This window comes from Malaya genurostris, chromosome 3, assembly GCF_030247185.1.
Source record: "Malaya genurostris strain Urasoe2022 chromosome 3, Malgen_1.1, whole genome shotgun sequence".
NCBI lineage: Eukaryota > Metazoa > Arthropoda > Insecta > Diptera > Culicidae > Malaya > Malaya genurostris.
The window spans coordinates 39,640,572-39,661,007 of NC_080572.1; the positions used below are offsets into that span (position 1 = coordinate 39,640,572).

The following is a 20,436-nucleotide window of genomic DNA, read 5'->3' on the forward strand; positions in this document are numbered from 1 at the left end:
TGCTCCCACATTAGACTGCAATGCACAAAAAATGGAAAAACCTGTTTATATAATACTGTGGTATTCTATTCAAAAGGTTTCTCTTCGATTTTGTTGGGATTGTTCGTGCATTAACTAGTATAACATGAAGAATTAAACAGTTCTCTGATCGGTTAGGCCATCCATTAGAAGACGAAGTGGGTTCACTATAATATGTACTTCCAGCACCGGAATAATCGAAGTCGGTCGTACGGCCACCGAAAATAAATGTTTGTTGTATTCAAAAATATGCAGTAATTTTTGGACGAACCATAAGACCTTTCATTTGACCCTAAGATTGGGAATAACGGTTTTGAGTCCAGTTTAGATTTTTTTTACGGTTTTTGTTTTGCCGGTTTAAGTGACGGTATACAATATTAAACACACTTTACCCTATAACTCCGAAACCGGAAGTCGGATCCGAATGAAATTCAGAAGTTCCGTATGGGATCGTTTGAATCTTAGTTTGTGGAAATCGGTCAAACCATTGCTGAGCAAACTGAGTGAGATTCATTTTGAAATATATGTATAACCACTATTTCAGATACTTCCAAAACCGGAGACCGGGAACCAGGATAGCCGGAACCGGTTAGTTTAGTAGCCTACTGATAATGGCTACCGATTTGTGTAGTTTTGAGATCAGTTTAGCAATTTTTTTACGTTTTTTGTTTCGCCGGTTTAAGTGACGGTGTACATTATTGAACACACTTTACCCTATACCTCCGGAACCGGAAGGAATTTCGTATAGGACCTTAGGACCTTTCATTTGAATCTAAGTTTGTCAAAATCGGTTCAGCCATCTCCGAGAAAACCTAGTGAGATTATTTGACACATACACATACACAGACATTGCTCAGCTCGATGAACTAAGTCGAATGGTATATGACACTTGGGCCGAATTTTTACTAGTCGGTTTTTAAAGTGATTGCATAACCTTTCTATATGAGAAAGGCAAAAATAGTCACATACGTTTCTCAGAGATGGCGTGACACATTTTCACAAGTTCTAATGGTCTCATACAATTTTCCTGAATTTCATTTGGATTCGACTTCCGGACTATGTGGTAATTCAAGAAAAAAAGCCCACTCAATTTTCTCAGGAATTTCCTAACCGATTTTCACAAACTAAGATGAAAATTAAAGACCTTGAAATTCGTCAAAAAGTCACATTTAAATCTATATTTTTAGTGTTATTACAAAATCATGATAACGATGCTATTCTATCAAAGTACACACATTGCCTATTTCACATAGAAATATTTCATGTTTTATATTTCGGTTCCAGATAAAGTGTTTTTAATCATTTAGTACGACGATGCAAAATAAAGAATAATTCTTACAAGTTGACACAACTGTTTACAAATTGAGAAGGTGAGGTTAGATCATTCCCAAAGAAAGTTTCTTATTTTATTTAAGATTGAAAAAAAAATCTTGTCCGAATCTTCTGGTGATATTTTTGGAAATATAAGTAATATGAGAAAAGCTTCAATACACCACTAGGTGGATTAAAACAGATTTTTGCATTACCATTCTATATGACAGGTTGAAATTTTATATACACTACTCTGTATTTCCGCAACCGGAAGCCAGATCTGGATAAAATTCTACTTTAACTTATAGTAACATAAAACTTTTCTTTTAAATCTGAGTTTGCGAAGGTCGGTCTAGCCGTTTCTGAGAAATTTGAGTCATTTCTAGTTTGGAGCACACGAGCACTTTCCCGGTACTCCCGGAACGTGGAGCGGTGATCCGGTATTTTTATAACATACTTCTATGAATTTTTATACTTATCAGCCTGCAACTTCGGAACTGGTAATCGTATCCGAATGAAATTCAGTAGGGTTATATGGGATTGTAAGACCTTTCATTAGAACTTAGGCTTGTGAAAATTGAATGAGTGGTCTGTGAGAAAATCGAGTGCATTATTTCCGAGCCGAAAGTTCGATCCGTGTAAAATTCACCTATGGGACCAAGAGAAATTTCATTCGAATCTAAGTTTTCGGCTCCGCCATCTCCGAGAAAACTAGATCTGCTCGATGAACTGAGTCGATTGGTATATGACACTTTTTACTTTTAACTAGTGATTAAATATACCTCTCTATATGAGAAAGACAAAATGGTTGTGAGTAATTTAAAAACTTCTCCAGTAAAACTAGTCCTACGAGGCTCTAAACCCTCATATTTTAAATAGATCAACAATGATCCTCTGTCTACCGAGCTCGTTGAATAGGAAAACGAAAGTTCAGAATCGGCCACTCGTTGGACGATTTATTGAATTTTCAGCGTATTAGACAGATAGAGGACACCCGTTAGACTTTTTTTTCGTACAGAAAAGCTATAGAATGCTGTCAGAAAAAAATCAGAATTAAGAAGTAAATTGACCGCAATAGGCCGACCAGAGTGACCCGAACACGACTGTTTTCCTGCTTCGTGTACGGCTGACGTCCACAAATCTGAACAGTGGTCAAGTATGACTAAAATGCCAAAGAAATAGTAAACTCAGTTTTTACTTGCTGGACTTCGACAAACTATTCACAGATACTCTAGGAAACTTTACTGTTAAATGTCAAAGCCCAGCATTTTGAAACGTTTTTCAAGAGTGAACTATGAGAATAATATAGTAAATAAATGAATATATGAATCAATCAATAAATAAATAACTGTTCAAACAAATGTTATTTTGAGCAGATAAACGAACAGCTACAGAAAAAAAGGTGAGGGCTTTAGATGGGAAGTTCGGATGTTTTATCCACCTAGTGGAATGCTGATTCCTTTCTTATAGTCCTCATATTCTCATTGATATCATTGTGGGATTCTTGAGAAAACAGGTCATTGAATAGAAACAGGAAAGTTTGTTAGGGCGTAAACGAGCATAACCTACAAATCGAAACGGTTTTGCGCTCGATTATGAGAATTTTGTTTGATTTCTTTTTTGCCTCATAGCTCTAAATGACAGTTTTAAATTTTATATGCACTACACCCCTGTAATTCATTTGACCAGCAACTTATATAACCAGTAAAATAAAACAGTTTTGAACCAAATTTGAACCAAAAATTAATCACCACTCTGTAAATGCGGAACCGGAAGTAGGATCCGGACAAAATTTAGGATTTGAGACCTGAAATTGATTTTTTCATTCTGGAGAAAAGTGAGTATTTTTGACCACTATTTCGAGAAATTCGGTCGGCCACTATTTCCGGTACTTCTGGAACCAGATTCCGGCGATCAATTTTTTTGTTTCGATTATAAAGGTTTCAACTTTAAGGTCATTGACCTCTTCGGGCCAGACAAATTTTCTGACCCTATGTGCGGGGTAGGGAATCGAACCGGGTAGGGGTAAGGCTCCGTGAAAGACATCGACAAGTATATAAACAGTTGATATGTATAACAATTTGTGTTATTTTGAGATATCTAACGAATGAAAACAGTTAAAAGTTAAAACTTATGATAACAATATAATAACAAAATCAGTTATGATGTTTTATTTTCATTTGCAAGACTCATGATGAAGTTCATTAATTGAAAAATTGAGTTCTTCCGTTGCTTTATATCGAAATATAATGATCAGAATTTCAAAAAACTAAAAGAAGAAATCAGATCACTAAATATATTATTCATTTAATAAAAAAAAATCATTCAACAATTTTGGATTGAAACGATGGTAAAAGTTAGTTGGGATATAGTTTTTATGTTGTCAATTTGCTATTTAATTTTTAAGAACTATTGTTATAAATTTCTGCTTTCGAACTTCTGTAGTTATATCAAATTCAATAATAATTCAACAATTCAATTCGGATTACCGAAAATAGTGGTAAAAAACCACCGTCATTAGGTTGGCTCAAAATTATTTCAATTCGTAGGTTTTGCCAGTTGCTAACTAACGAAGTTTGATTGCATTGTACCGGATGATGACTCATACGTCAAGACTGGCTTAAAAGAATTCTTGGACAGGAATATTATACGTCGGCTTGGGAAGGAAAGAGGTGGAAAAGAATTAAAACACTTTAGGCTGTCGAAGTCAGCAAAGAAATATCTCGTGTGACAGGCTGTTCCTATGGTTTAAACATCGTGACATTCACATCGTAACCGGGAAATTTATATACAGGAATGCTTGAAAAATAAATGTCATTTACTTTTCCTCAAGCAACACAATTGTCTCGTTCTACTTTGGTAGGATTTGGCATATTTTCATTACGGAAAAAGACACTGGAGTTGTATGCTGTGATCAACTTTCCAACTTCCCAGAGACATCATCCCATTATTTTCAGAAAATTATTATTCCAACAAAAAGTATTCATTGGATTTCAGTTACTTTCATAGTTTTAGTGACTAAGCTTTCAAATTCTACAAATTCGCTTGAATTTAATTGCTCCAGTGATGATGATGAGGTATGATCTACGACATACCCTTCCAAATATCATCCGACTCTTTCGCTATGATCTGTTCCAGGTAACTATCAACGCTGGTTGTAGCTCAAGCAATGATAAATTGACTAAGGAGCACTTGTCGCAAAACTGCTGCTAGACACACTTGAAGTGGGTGGTGACAGAACGCGATGTCAACGTTGACGTCATAACCCTTGTTGCTCGCTAACACACGTTTCAGCAGCGTCGGTCAGTTGAAGGTAATCGGATGGAAAAATTGAACACACACACACACACTCACCCACTGTGCCAACATGAATGATATTAAAAATAGAGCGTAAATCTTCGGTTAGCATCATCTTGGTGAAGAGTAATATTATGGCCGCGAAATTGCACCAGGAGTATTTTTCATGAGGGTTTTTAAAAAATCTCCCTAATTATGCTATGCACCTTTACATTTTTACGAAACGCCCGTCCGGTGAATTTACGCCCTCGAGATACGCTTGTGATGGAAATGGATCGTAAAATCTCCAACGAACCGACGACTATTAAAGCGACAGCTAATGGATGGATTTTGTTAGGCAAAAGAACTATTCCTGTGATATGAAATATGATTGACTGTGTTACCTGAAGCGTGAAATGATTGTTGATTGTGACGCAACCAGAAGTGACAATATTGATCGTTCCACTAAAAACCGATGGTTTCCCGGATTAGCAAATACGGTTACGGTTACGGTTATTTAAAGAAGTCAGATAGATGTCGAATCTTAACATGGCGATTAGTTATTAACAGGATATTTTCATGAGAATGTATTTCCTCCTTTTTGTATGATTATAGTATGTATGATTATAGTAATACAAGACGAATCGGTCTAGTAGAAACTTTATAAAACTTTAAAGATATTGTGTTCGTATTACAGTTGCTAAAATTAAATATGGTACGTGATCAGACCGAACGACATAAGATGATGCGAAGAAATTCACGATGATAATTGAATTAACTAAATTGTTATTCTATAGAACCAATCTAATTAAGACGATAATCAGCCTTTCGTTGTCAACTGAAATTAATTAGATTAAAAATCTAAAAAAAATATGCTTTTTTATAGGCACAGTTCTTCTTGCATTTCCGAGACTGTCGTGAAAAAACTATAGCGAAGAAGGAACCGCGCGGCATTATTGATCGACTGTGGCAAGTAACGTTAACCATTTACAAGCACAGATACTTCTTGCATCTCACAGGTTATTATTTATTTATAGAGAGCAAGGGTTTTCATATGTTTCTTACAAAGGGGTCAAAGGTAAAATTCGAATCGAAAATGTTCGCCATAACCTTTTCAAACTTGATCAATGAACTCTAATGACTTTCAAGTTGTGCGAATATCAAAGATGAAGTTTTGTTGGTTATGCCACTTTTACGATTATATCTCCGAAACCGAAAGTATGTTTCGAGCATGCAGCAGAATCTGAAATGTCAAAACTAGTTGAGCATGATGTTTACTTAGAGGTGGCAACTTTCCTATATTATAAGTGTTGTTGAACTAAAATATCGCCTTTAAATAATACGACAATAAAAAAAAATCTTTCAAAGTTCTGGGTAGAATTTGAATTAATTAGAATTAGTAATACTGAGATGAATACAAATGGATTGATTTGTAAAATAAAAAATAAACTTAATTCGAAAATGTTGGCGATTAATTCGTTTCATTCTGCATTTACATTTAGAATTTTACATAAGTTGAAAATGAATTTCACAAATACATGTTTCAAGAAATATGTTTGATATAACAATGGATTCTCTCACGAATTAGTAGAGGATTGTATTTTGAGCCGTTTTTACAGCTTGTTATTTCGTACAGTGCATATGGAGAAATGTTTTATATATTTGGGGTTCATTAATTCAGTGTACTGATTCGAGATACTATCATATGTTTATAAAAAAAATTGTAGTGTGTAAGTAACCTTTTTTGCCACCGCAATGTTACTGTGATGTCTCTCGTGAATAGCAAGAGTGATTCATATTGATATATAATATATTTGCATAAATTGAATCATTCTTGAGCTTAATTTAGAAGACATTTGAAACATTTTTGCATCAGTTCCCTTTCACATCTCATCCAAGTCAGTCGATAAAACAAAACCACTTACGTTCGGGACAGAAGAAACCAAGTACAGTATTGTGTAGTGAACAATAGAACGACCTCAAAATAAGTGAACCAAACGAACAAAAGTTACCGCCGACACGAACGAATACAATTGTTGTTGACTTCAGGCAGTGTAAAATTCGACCTTCGATACGCGAACTTGAACGTTTGCTTAAGGACCAAATGCATCTTGACATTAATTGTGTGCGTTTACTTCAATGCAATAAGACAAATAATGTTATTTACATCCAGTTTTATAAAGAGTTGGATGCAATTCAATTCGCAAAAGACAATAACAATGTGCACTATGTGAAGCACGAGAACATTAAATACAACATTCCAGTATATATGGAAGATAGTGCTATAGAAGTGCGTGTGCATGATCTTCCATCAAGCGTCACCGATTCATATATTCGCAAAACTATGTCCCAATAAGGAGAGATTCTCTATATCGAAAAAGAAAAGTGGACGATTTTCCCCCGCTATTCTAAATGGCGTACGTTTATTACGCATACACTTGAAGAAGGCTATACCTTCTTATGTGATTTTCGGTCAAGATATAAGAATTCCATGCAAATCACTTGTTACCTATGACAATCAGATGGCCACATGTCAATATTGCCAAAAAGCTGTTCACTACGGTAAGCCATGCGAGAAACTGGACAAGGAGACAACTACACCAAAGGACAACGGTGCTTCCTTCATACCAACCCCAAGCAACCCCAGTACACCTGTGACAGCCACCAACAACAATGAAGCATCCCCCTCAACGAATCCATCATCATCCCCTATAGAATAAAGTACACCGGCTGCAGTTAACGACTTACCCTCCAATCAACCAGCAGTTGCATCCAATGTACAACAAAGTGCATCTACAGCAACTAGCAACGAAAAGAAGACGGAAATCGACATCAATACCATCGATGCGGCAATGGATGACGAGACGAACTACGAATGAAGTGCCCCTCAATCTTCGCAGGAGGGAAATGGAAGCTCCTGTCCCCCTAGAAAAAGGGTGTCAACGAGATCCAACTCAAAAAAAAAAAAATATTAATAAAAAAATCGGCTCAATCGGCCACGTAAAGCTTGTACGCAAATAGGCCTGAATAAAAATATCTTTTAAATAAAAAAAAAACATTTTTGCAACGTCGCTATAAACAACGGTTTGAATGTTTAAGCACTCATCACTCTATAATTCTGGAACCGGAAGTCGCACCCGGATAAAATTCTAGAGTTTTATTTGAGACCACAACATCCAAGTTTTCAGTACAGTTTCAAAGAGTGTAGAAGTTTTCAGGATTCATCGTCTTGTAATTCCGGAATTGGAAGTCTGACCTGGATAAAATTTAGAACGTATTTAGAGTACAGTAAGACCTTTCATTTAAAATTAGATTTGTGGAAATTGAACTTGCCGTCTCGGAGAATTGAAGAGATTTTTGTTTCGAAATTTTTCACCACTTTTTCCGGTACTTCCGGGTGATGGTCGTATGATCGTAAAAGTGACCACCATCCACCGATGACAAACATTTTCCTAATAAACTCACTTACAATATTAAATCAATTGGAGCGAGAGCACCGGGACATCAGGGAATCTGAAGAACATGTGAATGGTGCATGTAGCACATGAATGATGTCATCGAATAATATATTGTGTCATATTATATTATATTATATTATATTATATTATATATAATATAATATAATATAATATAATATAATATAATATAATATAATATAATATAATATAATATAATATAATATAATATAATGTAATATATTATAATGTAATATAATATAATATGACACAATATACTATTCGATGACATCATTCATGTGCTACATGCACCATTCACATGTTCTTCAGAGCTCACTTTAGAGCTCTTGGTTAGTATTTAATGTACTTTCAGAACCGGTATTTAGGGTGTAACATAAATTAAAACGGTTCGTATGTCCATGGAACATGACAGGACGAATAAATTGGAATAGTTTTGGAGCCCTACTTTGAAGATTTTTACGATTTTTGGAATCGATACCTTCTATGACGGTCTTTCAATTTGAATCAAATTCGGTTTTCCCATCTTCGAAAAAACGATTGAGCTACTCTAATTTAGATATTTTCTGAGCAAAGCCATTTGTGACAAATATTGAAAATTTTAACATAAAACTTTGTACAACTCGAAAAATGAACATTCGTTCTTTAAAAAATTCAATTGTGTTCAGGTCAACGAGGAGACCTTTCATTTGCAACTAGTTTGATCAAAATCGGTCCAGTCATTCCTGAGATCTCGACCTTCTTGTTAACAATACACATAAAACCACACACATGGACATTTGCTTAATTCGTTGAACTGAATCGATTGGTATATGACATTTAACCTCTACAGTTTGAGCGAATTCTTTACTCAGTGATTCTATCTATAAAAAAGGTAAAAACGGATTGTTTTTCTAAATTTGGTTTATAACTATTTCAATTTAAAGATTACGTTAGTTGTTTGCCAAACGAACCGTTTTCAGCTGTACCGGTTACCACTTCTCGGTTTCGGAAATACCGGAGCTCTCTTAATTTTCTCGGAGACGACTGAGTCAATTTTAACAAACCTAGACTCAAATGAAAATTCTTGCAGTCTCATAAACGGCTATTAAATAACGGATCCTATTTCCGGTTCCGGAACAACATAGTGAAGCGTGTTTAAAATCTCAAACCGTTATTTAGAGTAATAATACAAAAACCGAAAATTTCCTTAAAAACTTGGCTCTAAACTGTCTAGAACTGAACAGGCTATGTTACTTTATGCTCAAACAAACTTTTTTTGTTCTTATTCAAGATTAATAGAGAGGTGTTTTGAAGAATCTGCTAGTAATAATCTTTATAAAGGAATGAGTTATGTAAGAAAGGCATCATAACACCAATTTCAAAGATTGTTTTTACATGTGTTTGAAAAGATATGAAAGGCTATAGCAGGATAAGCATGTGAAATCTGCCCCCAAAGGGAATTCATATTGTTATACCATATTCGAAAGGTCATAGGCTGGAAACAATTTTCTCAAAGTTTCAACCCTTTAACTGCCATATTGACGGAGCTAGGGTGGTTCTATTGATTTTCATTTTATTTGATTTTTGAAGAAACTGCTCCTCCGAAAAATTTGAAAAAAATCAGGTATGTTTAAGGTATTATGGGGATGCTTCACAATTTTTTTTCAAAATTTTTGAATATGTATTTCTTTCATTAAAAAATACTAGAAAATTTTGAAACATATTTTTTCTCTCTTCCAATTTTTGCACCACCCTGGATTTTTTAGTGATAAATAAAGAATTGTTGGACGTGTTAAAATGGTATGTTTTCATATTTTTTAAAAATGTGGACGACCAAAATATTTAATTTTTTCTAAAAAATCGTTCCCATTTCCATCAAATTCTGAGAGAAGGAAACGCATGGTGCTTTATCTTAGCAGTTTCTAGTAGTAGTCGACCATGCGTTCCCATAAAGTTCTCTTAAAAGGGAAACGCATGGTGCTTTGTTCTAGTAGTTTATGATGCAACTCAAGCGCAGGGCTTAGAAATCAAACTAACGAAAAGAAGGAAATGAGTATCAACCTTTGCATAATACATACACGATCATACTTCGGGTACAACCTAGAAAGCTACAAAGCAAGAACTTACTGGTATGTGGTTTATATATGAATGGTAGTATTATATGAACGTTGCGAGTATCACACATATGCAGTTCGGTTACGGCAGTCAAGAACTAGAGCGAGTGACTGTATATAATTCGATGATTCGATAGTGTTTCATGAAATGGTCAAATCGTTTTGCACTGTTGGGTCTCGTACAACGCGGTTTTCTTTTTGCCAGCTCTGTACATTTCACTAAATACATAGCGAGTTGAAACAGCAGTGAATTTAATTTTTTTCTTTTTTATATTGGTGTCAAACAAAAGTGGCCACTGATGAAGGTTGGAATCGATTTCTTAGAATTGTTTTTCCATAAATACGTTTATTTCTTAAGGCAATTTACATAAGTTGTTCTTCGCCGTAGCATCACTTTTACATAGAATTCTTATCCTAATATAATACTAATATAGTCACATCAATTTGAGTTTAATAAAGCATATTCCTCTTATTTTTTAAATATCATATTATTTAAACCAAACGATGAACTGCTATAAATTTTAAAATAAGCTGAAATTTTTATACATTTTGTGGTTGATTTCATAACCCACTTGGAGTTTTTTTAATCAGCACATCATTTTTAATAAAATTTTGCTATTGGATGAACTAATGGACGCAGTAGGAGTCAGAACTAAGACTCAAAAGGGTCAATTATTAAATTGAAACTTCAATTGTCTTTATGAAATGATTAAGAAGACAATATTTTCGCCGGTCTCACAATTCTGGATAAAAACCTAGCATAAGGAAAGGTAGTGAATAATGGCGGCCTCGTGTGAACAGCAACCAACAGTTCTATTGCCAATAACGCATTCACAGCAACGGCGCTGGATTCCCAAATATCCAGTCGAATTTGTAGTGTACTCGATATAGTACTTGTAAGCTTTTAAAAATGAGACTTATTACCGGCCCAAATAGCTTTTTTGTGATCTGTGTGTCTCAATTGGGTCATCTCGCGATAAAGCTTTAAATCCAAAATTACTTGGCAGAACATCGATTTCAAAAGCTTCTATTCCAGAGCTACGATATTCCGATACTTGTTGCTCTCGTTCTCGGATTAATAATATTATCTTATTAGAACTTCCCGTTCGCAATTTGAACAAAATTATTAAACCTGTAAAAACCTGGAAGCGTTCCTCTGAGAGTGAAAATCACTTACTGAGTTAATTATGTATTCTCTGATATTTTCTGGAAAATATGGAGCTTTCAACACAATATACCCAAAAATTAAAGAGATCGATTCAGCGAATCAAGTTTTTAACAGACATGGTCGATAAATGCTTGATTTGAAATAATGCAAAGGTTATAACTCAAAAACGAAAAATAACGCATCACTATTTTTTTTATATCTGTTGTTGTTTCAAATTTTAGAATAAATATAAAAATATATAGCGCTATCAGTCTACAAACCATGAAAACCATCATGAAGATATTCGATTGACGTTTTCAAACACAAAATTCCAACTTTATCTTTATCACTCATTTTTCCAGAAAACTATAGACATCCCTCGATAACATATCTTTATGGTAACTTTTGACGCTGTAATGAAATCTTCATTCTTTCTTTCACTATTCTTTCATTACATCCATCAGCAACACATAAAAAACTGACACCCGCTCTAGTTCTTGACTGCCGTAACCGAACTGCATATGTGTGATACTCGTGACGTTCATATATTACTACCATTCATATATGAATCACATAACAGTAAGTTCTTGCTTTGTAGCTTTCTAGGTTGTACCCGAAGTATGATCGTGTATGTATTATGCAAAGGTTGAAACTCATTTCCTCCTTTTCGTTACTTTGATTTCTAAGCCCTGCGCTTGAGTTGCATAAACTACTAGAAAAAAGCACCATGCGTTTCCTTCTCTCAGAATTTGATGGGGACGCATGATCGACTGTTATTAATTTTTTAGAAAAAAATCAAATTTTTTGGTCGTCCACATTTTTAAAAAATGTGGAAACATACCACTTTAACCTGTCCAAAAATTCTTTATTTATCACTAAAAAATCCATGGTGGTGCAAAAATTGGAAGAGGGAAAAAATATGTTTCAAAATTTTCTAGTATTTTTTAATGAAAGAAATACATCTTTAAAAATTTTGAAAAAAATTGTGAACCATCCCCATAATGCCTTAAACATGCCTGATTTTTTTCAAATTTTTCGGAGAAGCAGTTTCTTCAAAAATCAAATAATATAAAAATCAATAGAACCACCCTAGCTCCGTCAATATGGCAGTTAAAGGGTTGAAACTTTGAGAAAATTGTTTACAGTCTATGACCTTTCGAATGTGGTATAACAATATGAATTCCCTTTGGGGGCAGATTTTACATGCTTATCCTGCTATAGCCTTTAATACTTATTTTGCAAAAAAGGGTTTTCAAAAAAAAATCCTATATAGCATTAGAAAAACGGTCGTGATACTAAAATACCCCTTAAACAGAAACAAAGCGATGATGCCCCATCCAGAAGAAAATCACAAAAACAACTCCTTTCAAACCAAGTATACAAGCCTTTGGAAGGAACGAATAGCAACAAACCAAATATAACGGGAATGACCACCAAACTAATTCTCGAAATAGATCTAAATCTGTCATATATGTGCTCTTCTAACATATTCGATTAATTTAAACCGGTCCTATTTATCAATAAATTTTATTTATATCACCATAAAATCCGAAACCGTACTCACATGCCATATGGAGCTTGAAATTGGTAGAACCACCCACTTGGTGACTATTTGTAACTCTACACCTAAACATTAGTAAATAATTAATTTAAATTATGTGCTTTGAACGCACCGAAATGCATTTATTAGTCACTGCACGTAGCAATTATTCTGTTGATTGCATCTACAGCTCGACTAGTCTAATTCAAAATGCAAATAATTATTCGGTAGTAGCTTAATAGCAAAATTTGGCATCAGAATAGAACATTAATATTTTGTTGCAACCATTTCCTGGTGTGTACGCGATGCATGATGTTAGGCTGCATTCAAATTCTTTGTTCATTGGTTCGTAGTAATCATTACTCATCATCATCATCATTATCCTCTATCAGAGAAGTCCTTCGCTGCATCAAGTATACGCTTTATGATTACTCGGTTCTTACCGTTCACTCACTCCCTGCTGTTGGTTAATCATACGGGACATTCATAAAATGTCCAAGTATACGAGTATATAGGTACAACAAACAAATCAGCAACAACTTTTCGATTCATTGACAAATTATGAATAGCTAAGTTATGAGCACTCGAGGAAAAGTTATGCAACGGTTGCGACATTGGCAGTATTGAAGTTGTCGCAAGGTTTATGTGAGTGTTCCTTTGGTGTATTTTGAAAGATACAATCCATTTCAAATGTTTGGTTACAACGTTCAGCCGGAGCAATATTGACGTTCCATTCGGTGGTCTGATAGTAAAGTATAATTAGAACGGGAGCGAAATTTATGCCTTTCATAAGCAAAGGCCGTGATCGTTCATGTTAAGGTGGCTTCGTCTGTTTTATTTTGATAACGTTGACCATTGCTTGGAAAACCTGGAACTGATTAAATATTGAACTGATGTCAGCATAAGACTTTTTCGTTTGTTTGCAAATTTCCTCAACCACAGTTTCAATCATGTACTTCTCCATCGCATCCAGTCCGGTACCCACTTGTACGCGGCGGGCAGATTTCCCCCCAGACGGCTGGCAATGTCTGCCAGCCCTTTTTGCCGAAACTCTGCCAGAATTCCAGCAAAAGTCTGCAACAATGCAACAACCGTTTCCGGCAGAGAATTTCGCCTAGCGGTTATTAACGGTTCTTTTCTGTCGGATTCTTGCCATACAAGATTGGCAGAACCGTTTTGAATCGGTTCTACATTTTAAGCGTCTTGGTTTAATTTTTTCAATAAAAGATACACATGAAGAGGAATGAGTTATTGCCCTTCTTATATACTAATCATAGAAAATGTTATTGTCAATAACATTGCTTTCTCACTACCGAACATACGCATATTTCAATCTCATTTACCTCGTCTCAAGATTCGTTTTTTGTGAGTACATGCGGGAGTGACGAATATCAAATGATGTGAAATAAAAAAAAAGAAAAAAGAAAGAGGAAGGAAATAAACAAGACACGTACGGCGAGATAATGACGCGATTTCGCCTGGAAAATTTTGACAGCAGCCGGAATGCAACCAGCCTTTCTAACAGTTGCCAGAATTCCTCACAAGCGGGTATGAGCGACAAGGTTGAAAGGTGCTAGGCAATGAAACGGCAAATGTTTGCGTTCTGGTCACATGCAACGTCGTCGGATTGTCGTTTGTGTGTTTGGCCGATCGGGTCTTGTCTTTCTCGGGACAGTTTATCACAGGACAGTTTCTCTTCCCACGCAATCGGTCGTGTCATCTGTTTTTGGATATTTTTGAATGGTGCAACGTGACAACCGAAGTCGTAAATTTCAATCATCCGCCCGTTTGTTTCAGCTTCTCCCAGTAGTCTAACGACAGTTTGGTAGTGCCGGCAATATTTTCTGGAGCATTGAAAATGTGTAACTTCTAGCTCAATCGTTTAGAATTTTGATTTGAATGTAAATCGGACACTTTCATCTCTTTCCTCAAATGACCAATAAAACCTAAGTCTCGGTTTAGTTTAGTATTCTAACAAGACCCGTTACCAACATCGAAAACTGCAGATGGATGGCAAATTACTATATGTGCATGCTAAAAATAAGAACAAACAAACCCTATTCGTAGTAAACCTGGTGTGGCTAATCCACGTAGGTTTATAACAGAAATGTGCCGTCTTTGAAAGATTTATTAGTTATCGATCGACCAAAACCAACCATATTAGAAAGGAAACGGCGGAATCGTTCACACCAAAACTGTCTTTCGTAAGCTTCTCTACGCGATATTTCTCATCTTCGGTGTTTGGGAAATCGTGTTTCGTGCAGCTGGTGCAGCTCGAGAATGCAGTTCTACAAGTTGAACTTTGGCCAAGAACTGAATGCATTCTTATTAATGCTTGTCCGATATTCAGAAGCTGTACATGAAATCGATACATAATGTAGACAGATAATTTGGTGAGTTTTTTGAGGTGGGTGTTATTGACGTATGACGAATAATAATTTCAAGTTACTAGTTTGATAAAATGAAAATGATATTTCATCTTTCATCTTTCATCTTTCATCTTTCATCTTTCATCTTTCATCTTTCATCTTTCATCTTTAATCTTTCATCTTTCATCTTTCATCTTTCATCTTTCATCTTTCATCTTTCATCTTTCATCTTTCATCTTTAATCTTTCATCTTTCATCTTTCATCTTTCATCTTTCATCTTTCATCTTTCATCTTTCATCTTTCATCTTTCATCTTTCATCTTTCATCTTTCATCTTTCATCTTTCATCTTTCATCTTTCATCTTTCATCTTTCATCTTTCATCTTTCATCTTTCATCTTTCATCTTTCATCTTTCATCTTTCATCTTTCATCTTTCATCTTTCATCTTTCATCTTTCATCTTTCATCTTTCATCTTTCATCTTTCATCTTTCATCTTTCATCTTTCATCTTTCATCTTTCATCTTTCATCTTTCATCTTTCATCTTTCATCTTTCATCTTTCATCTTTCATCTTTCATCTTTCATCTTTCATCTTTCATCTTTCATCTTTCATCTTTCATCTTTCATCTTTCATCTTTCATCTTTCATCTTTCATCTTTCATCTTTCATCTTTCATCTTTCATCTTTCATCTTTCATCTTTCATCTTTCATCTTTCATCTTTCATCTTTCATCTTTCATCTTTCATCTTTCATCTTTCATCTTTCATCTTTCATCTTTCATCTTTCATCTTTCATCTTTCATCTTTCATCTTTCATCTTTCATCTTTCATCTTTCATCTTTCATCTTTCATCTTTCATCTTTCATCTTTCATCTTTCATCTTTCATCTTTCATCTTTCATCTTTCATCTTTCATCTTTCATCTTTCATCTTTCATCTTTCATCTTTCATCTTTCATCTTTCATCTTTCATCTTTCATCTTTCATCTTTCATCTTTCATCTTTCATCTTTCATCTGCCATTTGTCGAAATCGGTTTCAGTCATCTCCGAGAAAATTGAGCATGTAGAAAAAGCGCAGAAAGAGACTTAAACACGAAGATATTTTCCGAGTCAAACGGTGCATAACAATAATGGTCTCCGAGGCTCTGATCAAATGCCGATTTTCTCAGTAATTCTATACCTTTTTTTAGAGAAAGGCAAAACATATTTTTGGAAATCTGCGTGCTAAAAACCGAACTAAAAACTTCAGAAATCTAAATTCAGCTAAAAAATATCCGATTGAAAAGTTGGTAGGGTAATGTCAGAGACAAACTCAAATGACGTTAATGAGAAGAAATAGGATCGTTCAAGTTCTTATATGAGTTGGGGTTGGTAATTCAATGCATAGGGCATTGATCTTATAAGCCAGTTGTCACATGTTCAAGGATCTGGAAGGATTCATAGTGTCAGTAGGATCGTAGTACTCGGCTGCGAAATCTGTTGAAACATAATTCCACGAAAGGAATGTAATGCAAAGACTCTTCTTTTCAAGTTATCAATGGAATTCTGAATTGTAGACGTGGACTCTGGACTTGAATTCGGAATTTGGACTCTGGGTCTAGACCTGGATTCTGAATCGGAATTCTGAACGTGGAGTCTAAGCCTGGACTCAGGAACCGAGTTCTGGATCTGTACCTGGGCGTAAACCAGGTGTTTGCAACCACTTTAAAAATCTGAATTCTGGACTTAATTATAAACCTAAACTTTCACTTTATCACAGAAAAATTGGTTCCTAATTCAATGTTCAAAGTATTGTCCATCACTAGCCACTACTTTTTTACATTTTTCTGGTAATTCACCGAAACCGGTTTGGTCGCAAACCACCAATCGATCCGTTTTTTGGCCTTTTCATAATTGGAGAAGAGCTGGTCAGCAAGGTCATGTAGCAGCGACCGGAACAAATAGTAATCAGAAGGAGCAATGTCTGGACTTCTTCTTGTGTTTGCGACAGTTTATCATCTACAAACTTTAGTGGCATTCCGGTATTTTTTGTCGCCTTACACTTTTAGATCATGCAAACCACTTCCAACACGTTCGCTCAGCTAGCGCATGCTCACCATACACTTCCACCAAAATACATTATGGTGGCATTAAAATAATAAAGATGAACTCATTGTAAAATATTTCATCTGCCACAAAATTCGCCCATTTCGTCGTAAAACAAAATATTGTTCATTTAGGGGTTAGCCTATGTTTGTGCTTAGGGCACATAACCGTTTTTACTTTTCTTTACGTTTCGTCTTAGACTCGTCAGTGCAGAGCAGTTCAAATTGAACTGCTTATTGCAAACTTAAACAGTTCAACTTGAACCGCTAAGCAACCATACCTGCATCGGCCAGAATAAGCCGAAAACAACGTTTTCGTTCGGCACGTCAGGAAAGACGTAGTACTTCGGTACCAAATATATGAGTGTTTTGCAAATAGCTTTAACTTTACGTCTGCTTTGCGGTTCAAGTTGAACTGTTTAAGTTTGCAATAAGCAGTTCAATTTGACCTGCTCTGCACTGACGAGTCTAAGACGAAACGTAAAGAAAAGGAAAATATTGTTGTTCACGCATCAGCTAAATGATTCATACTGATTTTGAAACTGTATGACAGTAGCTTTCACACGCTTACTTGGAAAGGTTAATCACTGGAATAAAAATCAAGTTACGCAATTTGTTAGAAAACGGAACACACTTAATTATAAACCTAAACTTTCACTTGGTGTAAATTCAAACAATCCGTAATTTCTTGCACTATGACGGAAAATTTATGTCTATTAGCAAGTACAAACAAATGTGGTGTCAGTTTCTATGCCATTTTCTGCTAAATTTGCTGTGAAGTTGTTGACACAGGGTTGCGCAAAGGAAACTGATACATTTTGTTCTCCGGTTACACTGGAACCAAACAAGGAAGGGAGAAACCGAACACGGAATCGGAAAGTAGAAGAATGGATGTTAATTTTTGTCTAATAGTCTCCATCATGAAGCACTGGAGTGTCACTCAACGCCTTTTTAATTTATAACTCGTTTTGCCTTTCTCATATATATAAAGGTATATGCAATCACTTGAAAAATCGATTAGTGAAAATTGGCCCGGGGAGCCAAGTGCCATATATCATTCGATCGAGTTGACCAATGTCTGTGTGTGTATGTGTCAAATAATCTAACTAGGTTTTCTCAGAGATGGCAGAACCTATTTTCACAAACTTACGTTCAAATGAAAGGTCTTGCGGTTACATGAGGAATTCCTGAATTTCGTTCGAAGCCGACTTCCGGTTCTGGAGTTGTATGGTAAAGTGTGTGGTATACCGTCACTTGAAGCTTCGAAACAAAACACGTAAAAAAGTCTCTAAGCTGGCCTCAAAACTACTCCAATTGGTAGTCATTGTCAGTAGACAGTAAAACAAATCGATTCTGGCTTTTCTTTCAAGAATCAAAGAAATTCCACATTATTATATATAAAAAGCATGATTGATCTGAGAAAGGCATCCAACTCGTTGAACACTCTCTGGTGTCCGGACTGTCTGGACGTGGCCCCGAGGTTTTATTTTGGTCACAGTACCTGTATTTACAAAATTTTTCACCAACAGCTTCATTGTATTACGCGAAAGCCCCGGCATTTTCGACTTTAATTTAAAATGTTGCCACGAGTAGTTGTAACGTACAACCTATTCTTCAAAAAACGCGGTGAACGACACTCCAGTGCTCCATGATATAAGACTACTAGACGAAAATGAATCTTCATTCTTCTACTTTCCAATGCCGTGTTCCGTTTCTACCTTTCTTGTTTGGTTTCAGTGTAACCGATGAATAAAATGTGTCAGTTTCCTTTGCGCAACCCTGTATGATTAATTTTTACATGCCTTGAATTGCAAAGCTCCGTTTGTGTACATCTAAAGAGACGTAAATTTACTTGGTTTTTGCGTAGTGTGCTGATCTAAATTTGGGTTCTGGTTTCTAAAATTGAATTCTTGATCTGGATTAATAACCAGAAATTGGAACCTGATTTTTGGTCCTAGATTCTGAGCCAGGATTCAGCAGTACCTGAATTATGAATCTGAATTATGATTCTGAATCGTGATTCTGGAACTGAATTGTAGAAATAAATTTTGGGCCTGAGTTCTGGAACTAAGCTCTGGACAGGGATTTCGAACTTATATTCGGAACCGGATTCTGGGCCTAGACCTGGATTTGGAACTTGGAACTGAAATATAGACTTTAACCAGGGTCCTGAAATTGAATCTAGTCTACCTATTTATACCTCTAATAGTTTCATAATTTACACAGTAGTGGCAGATACCAAAGTTTAACAACTCCTGTCAAGAAGAATCTCGACGTATAATGAAACGTTTGGATTGTTTAAATATATATTCTTTCAAAAGTAGTATTACTTGCTTAAATATCTATTTAGAATTGATAGATACATAATGCAAAAGCGTTTAATGCCTTTTCACTGTCGAGGAACTGATTAATTCACCTCACATATTACTGTGAAAACCTGTTGATGAAAATTTATGAATCGGCATTATACACCGGAGTAGAACTGAGCATACGTGGCAATTGGCATTGACCCAGCAGTGATAGAATCCAATGGACACTGAAAATTATACTTGGTATGAAAAGATTGATGCGACGTACCATGCATGAGTATAAAATTTGCTGTAGAAATCACAAGCATTTTTTTTTTCATTAAATCAAATGCCGTACATCGGCTTTCTTTCAACATCGTACACCAATTAATGAAAACATCAGCAACAAAAGCTATACTCAACCATATAGAAATGTCATTACCATGCTGCTTGATTGTCACATGTTGCCCTCGAAAACAAGAAGAGGCGGTCATCTAGCGTCATGTAACGCCCCCGCATTCGTGGCTGTTATTCTACGTAGATAGAAATATAATCTACTTTATTAGCACTTAACGTTCGAATAAATGAAATCATCAAAATCATAAACTTCCCGAAAGTGAAGGTTTCCAATTTGTTACAATTTTAGTAGCTGTCTTCGTTTGTGTGTAAACGTAGCATTCAAGTACAACCGATATGTTAACGAGGAAAAAGTGTGTCGGTAATTTTTCACTGTACTGAAAAATTGAAGTTTAGCCAGAAGAAGAGAAAAAGAGAGAGCGACAATTTGAAGAGCGCACACCGAAAAACTTATTTTTCATGAAGACACAATCTCTAT

General features: G+C 35.4%; 1 protein-coding gene across 19 annotated transcripts in view; it reads right to left on the reverse strand.

Moving 5' to 3' along the window:
• Positions 1–20,436, reverse strand: part of LOC131439121 (uncharacterized) — a 142,199-nt gene that overhangs the window by 49,412 nt on the left and 72,351 nt on the right. The gene's annotated exons all lie outside the window — the stretch shown is intronic.